Source organism: Blennius ocellaris (genome assembly GCF_963422515.1).
Source record: "Blennius ocellaris genome assembly, chromosome: 15".
NCBI classification, from domain to species: domain Eukaryota; kingdom Metazoa; phylum Chordata; class Actinopteri; order Blenniiformes; family Blenniidae; genus Blennius; species Blennius ocellaris.
Genome location: NC_137664.1, coordinates 10,997,638 through 11,003,889, shown reverse-complemented (window position 1 = coordinate 11,003,889; position 6,252 = coordinate 10,997,638).

The following is a 6,252-nucleotide window of genomic DNA, read 5'->3' as shown; positions in this document are numbered from 1 at the left end:
AGTGTGTGGATCACAACGCCCCAACACGACTTCCCGACGAACCCCCCCCCCTCCCCTTTCCCCCTTCCCCACCTCCTTTCATCTCCGCTTCCTCTTTGCTGTTTATTTCCTCTTCATCACATCACATCCTGCCCTTGTGCTTTTTTTTTTTTTTTCCTGTTCTGCCTCCTTCCCCCTCTCTTGTTTAGCTGGTCTCATTTGCCACACTTCCCTCACACGGCCCGTCCCATTTGTCAGGCCTCTCACTCTTTCTCTCTCTCTATCTCTCTCTCTCTCCCCTCCACGTTTTCCTTCTTTCTCTTTCATTACTTCTGCATCTCTCTTCATCTCAGATGAACTCAAGGGCCAGGCCTCCCCCACCCCCCCACCCCCCCACCCCCCACCCCCACCCCACCTTTTTTGTGGACTTGCGGATGTGAGACATGGCTGGGGTTTATATCTATTTTTTTAGCATTGTTGTGGTCATTATTATTAATATTATTATTATGGAACGATTTGAAAGAAACTTGAGGAGAGGTGGAGCGTTGCAGCAGCACAGGACAGTGCCCAGGAGCAGCGACGCCGTCGAGGAGAATCTTCCCCCATTCCCTCCCGTCTCGTCGTCCACCCCCACCCCCACCCCCACCCCCCCCCCCCCCCCCCCCTCCCTCCTTCCCTCCACAGCAGCTTCTCCCCCGCGCTCCCGCTCTTCCGACACTCTGCCAGCCGCCTCCTCTCTGGTCATCTGCTGTCCTCATTCCCCACCATCACAGATAACTATGTATTTTATTTAGAAAAGTTTTATTCTTGGCATATACAGAAATGATGCATTATAAATTGTTAAGCTGTCCCCTCCTGCGCTGGATGGGCCACTTCTATTTGTATATATGTGTACACATGTATTTGCAGTATCTTGAGTTTGTACTTGTGTTTCGGGAGCATGTCGATCAGGGTGGGGAAACTGGTGCCAGCGTACAGCCAGGTTCTGGAAGGATTGTTGTTTTGTTTTTGTTTTTTGGGGGGCTGCCAGTCACTTTAAGTCACAAGCATCCGAGGATGTTTTCAAAGATTTTTGGGGTGGCTGTTGCGACAAAACTGATGATTTCTTCTTCTTTTTTTTCTTTTTTTTTAATGGGGATGGGCGGGAGGGGGGGGGGGGGGGGGGGCATCGGTCGCTGGTTGATGACAAACATAGTTTCCTGCTCTAGTGTTAAAGTGTGTGTGTGTGTGTGCGTGCGTGTGTGTGTGTGTGTGTGTGTGTACGGTTATTTTACTGGGTTTTAATTTGAAATCGTGTGAGAACGGTGACAATAGTCAGGTTTGCATTCACACTGGGTGTGATGAACCGGTGGTAACAGTCTGTCCAACCTGGAGCATTTTACACAAAACTCAATACAAGCTTCTTCTTTTTTAATAGCCCCTAATAGAGAGGTAAAAAAAAAGAAGGGTTTTTTTTCCCTTTTCTTAATAAATGAATGTTGAAATCATTTTTAAAGCTTGCACCATGAAACCACATCATGCTGGGTTTTTGGATTCAAATGATCCCTTTGCACATCCGATATTGACACTAAAAATAATCTTTGAAGCCTTTTTTTTTAAGTCCGTCAAAGTGTGATGTTGTCAGATAAAGAAAAAAAAACCCACACACATTACATCTGAACTTTGAAAATGTCAGACCTCGGTTGATGGAGACCTGACTATTGTGGGAGCGAAACCTCGCAACCTGGAGACGAAGACGCAACGTGGTTGGATTTTACCGTGTCGTTAGCAGACGAAAGGCTTTTCCGTGAATGGACGGCTCGAGTGTTACGTCAACTTTGTGCACCTGCGCATGATCGGACCACATGAATTCTGTTTGGACCTAAAGGGAGGGCAGTTACAATCCTCTGCCGCGCCACATCCACCAGCGGAACGCGGAGACTCCGGCTCACCCACAGATTTTTACTTTCACTGTCGTCTCTCGGTACCCGGCACTTTTTGTAACTCCACTGTTTTGTGGTGCTCGTCAGTTAGTATCCAACGTGTACTGGGGGGGAAAAGTGTGTGTGTGTGTGTGTGAGAGCACGAAAGAAGAGATGTATGAATGACTCAATTTGCTGGCTTTTGATTTTTTTCTCTTTTTTTTTTTTGGTCTTTTTTTACATTTTTTTAAATGCTATCTGGCCGTGCATGTTAAATGTACAGTGTATCATTTCTCAGACTGCATTAACAGGGCTACTGCAGTTTTTGTTTCTTTTGTTGTTTTGTTTTGGGGGTTTTTTTGTTGTCTTTTCGAGATCTGCTGGCCAAACACAGACGCGCTGGACCTATGAGCTCGCGTCAGTGGGCGGGACAAAGGCTGCGGGTCAGAAAGACTGCCATTGGTCAGCTCTGACCTTCACTGGCTGGTTCACAAAGGCTGCATGGCGCCCAGTGCAGTCGTCTAAACTCTGACGTCGTGGAACTACCAACTCCCCCTCACCTCCTCATGGACATGGAAAATCTAGAGATTTATATGGATATATATATACATCAATGTGTGTATATATATATATATGAATGACGATCATGGTGACTTTTTTTTTTTTTTTTTTTATAGAAAACGGTTTTTATTTTTAGCCCCTTGTTTTTATTTTATTTTCGTGTTTAAGGGGGTTTAAAAAAAAAATTTCCTCCCACCTCTTCTCCCCTCCAGCAGAGGACTCGGGGCTCTGCTGGTGCCTCGATTTTACGGCTGAATGGATTCTGTATAGAAAAATGGTGAATTAAAGTAAATTAAGAACTGTGTAGTGAAACATGAATCCTGACGCGCTCGATCTTAAAAACACATTGTCTCCTTTTAACCCCTCCTCCCCCCCCCCCCCCGACCCGACCCTCCTCATTCAGGATTCTGCTGTAAATAAACATGACTCTAACTGTAACCCCAGCCTGTCTCGTTTCTTTGGGTCACCCATTCATTAGAAGACTTATTTATATCTGCTCTGGAGGTCCTTTTAACCTTTCCGAGGGCGGTCGAGGGGAACCTCGGCGGTAACGAAGTGAAAACGGGGAGGATGAGATTGGCTGAGACCTTTTTCCAGGGTTCTGGTCCTGCACAGATCACTTCAGGCTGTTGAGGGTGTTTTGTGCAGTTTGGCAGCATGGTTAAAACGACACCCTCCACTCAGTTTGTAAAGGGCGGGGGGTGGGGGCACCCTTACCAAACAAGTGGAGGAGAACTTCTAAACGGACTCAATAAAGCAGCTTCATAAAGCACATTAAAAGAAAAAAAAAATTTTGCTTGTTGACAATGTCTGCAAACATCAACATTAAAGTGGGTTTCTTTAAAAGATGTATTACACCAAAGTGTATGCAGGACCAATATCATTTAGCATCAGAGGTTTGTTTGGGGGAGCAAGAAAAACCCATTGAGGAGCATTATGAAATATGATCATTCACTCAATGAAGTGTGAACATGGTCAATCTCATTTGGGTGAAGAAAGGAAAAATAGTGAAGTTTCTTTTCTTGTTTCGAGCCAGAGAAAGTGCAACCTGCACCGCTTCCATCTCATCTCTATAGCAAAGGTACATATGAAGTTTATAAGCCGTGTCATTGTGTACTTGAAGGTTAGCTGTGCTTTACAATTCTCTCCGTCTTCTGTAAGGCTTTATGAAATTCAGGGTCACCGAGTGATGATGGCTGAAGCCAGAGTACATCACCAGTCCACCACAGTCACACACACATTCATCGATCAACTCTTCTAGTTGATTTTTGTTTTTTTCCCCCTATCAAATTCCAAACGAGCTATTATTTTCCACTAAATATGGAAATGTCTCATTTGCTCCATCTTAAATGTTTTTAATGTTCTTTATGAGAATATTGGTTTATGAGATTTTCAAATTGTATTTGTTTTATCGCTACGTGTTTGTTTGGTACAAGATTTCAATGTTTTAAGAATTGGCAGTGGAGGAGTGGGAGGGTGGCACTGGTCTCATTTATCATGTTTAATTAACCAGCTTGAATTTTTGCATTATAGAAGAGTGGAAAATTAACTTGATGGCCCCAAAACTATTGAATATGTGATGTAATTTCAGCATGTGGGGGACAAGTCTTTCTAACAGCACAATGTGTAATGAAATAACTCAAAATTAAATCCAGTTCACATCGGGATCACAAAATGCAGGTTTTTCCATGATTCATATTCTGTAGTCGTTTTAATGCACAGCGACACCCTGTAATATGACTGACGCATCTTGTGTGCCTCTCAAAAGCTTTTCATCCATAGTCCTCTGCTCTGGCTGAATGGAGACCTCATTATACTCCCTACTATTAAGTCAAATGAATGCATCTATTGGCTTTTTAAAATTGTATGAAAGGTATCTCTTTAGAACACTGTGACATTTTATCATTTGTACTACAGAAAATAATGAATGAAACTGCACAAACTGTTCTGAATGATTTATCGCCCAGCATGTCTTTTGTCATTCGAGATTAAAATACCAAGTTGTACTTCCATTAAAAGAGCAACTTTGAGATCATTTTCTTGGGTGGGAAAAGAAAGGAAGATAATCAAGTCCGACCCGCGTTTTGTTTGACTATCAGTCTCATAATCCTCAAGTATAAATCGTTTTAATTCCATCTTTTACTTTGCTGTAAACAGATTGATAAACACATGCAGTACCTCACTTCACCAGCAGGTGTCAACAGAGCACAATTATCTGAAAACGCCATTTAAAAAGATCTTCATAATTCATAAGCAGACATAATCCATATAATACACCCAAGCAATTATAGAAATTATTTTCTTTGGTCAAAATTATAATTATAACTTTCTGCCGTTTAAAAGTGTAAACAAACAAAAAAACAACGTAAAATTTCAAGCCAAACCATAAAGTTTTTATTTTCGTTTCTGAAACGGAATCAAACTATATAAAATCCTCTCTGAACTTAAAGTAACTTGTCATCCAAGTAAGGAAACGGATTATTGCAGGGGGCTGAGGAGAGATCTCTTCACCCAGGCTTAATGAGAAAATGGCTGCCTCAACGCACACCAAGAGTCTGCAACAGAATGGGGGCGACATCCACAAATGTTGGATCCTTCTGTCTTTGCTTGTATCTGCAGTGAGTGTGGGGGTTTTTTTTCTTTTCTTTTCTGTGTCTGATTAGATGTAGGAGAAGTGTGTTAGCAGGTCTTTTGTACAATAAGCTCAGAAGTCAAACCACATGACTTTAATCAAGGACTGTGATGAATGCACCATCTACAATCTGAGACTTTGTACATCGATAATCATAAGTTTTGACTAGAAATTTGGTTAACTGCTTAGTAGTTGTTGTTTTGGGTTTTTTTTCCCTCTTTGTTTTACTGGTATTCTCACCGAAAAATGCCATCAGACCAGCAGAGATTGCCGCAGCCTGACCCAATGACTGTGCCTCTCCAGGGATGGGTGAGCTGGTTGGTGTGTGTGTGTGTGTGTGCGCGGTGGAGGTTTGGGTAAGGTCGATGAGGTCAAGACAGACAGTGTCCACCCCTCAGCACGTATTGGTCAGAGCGGGCGCCGGTGCCGCTGCAGCTTTGAAGCCCCGAAGTGGACAGAATTCCACCACGGCCATGGGGATTGTAGCATGTCATTTGTAAGAAATTTTGGCGAGATGGTCCTAAAACGGAGAGGCTGGCTCTCCGCTGGTATGCGAGGGTTTGGTATTCAGAGGTGCCTCAGGTATTCTCTCTCGTCGATTATGAAAATAGAAATGTTCAGATTCAATGGACCCAGCAACCGCTGCAGGAGGAACCTTTGATCCGACTCTTAGTTGCAGCAACTCCGACGGATCAGATGATTTGACAATTGCAAGATGATCTCATGAATTTGGAGGATATTTCTTATTTCATATTAGGTTTAATTGCTGTACAACAGCACATCCAATACATACTTTCTTACCTTGTTTTTTTTATCCCCTTTAACTCACAAGTGTTGATTTCATCACATATTTTATGTTTTTTTTCCCAATTCCGATCGATGACTTGCCTTTTTTTCAAAGGCTGAATAAGAAAGAGGAAATGCTTCCATAGTTTAAACATTAGACTTCCTAAAAGTGCAGATGAAAAGCTGCTAAAATAGCCCAAGGTATACGCATTATTTGTTGTCGAATTTAGTCTTTTAGGATTAACAAAAAAGAGTGTTGAAGTTGTATAAACTGGAACTGGTCTCTACAGGAACTGGCGAACTTTCAGTGTTCAGTTGTATTAGTGACTTGAAAATTGTTTCACCCTTTATGGAGCACTCATTAAAATACATGAAAAGGTGTTGTTGGAGATG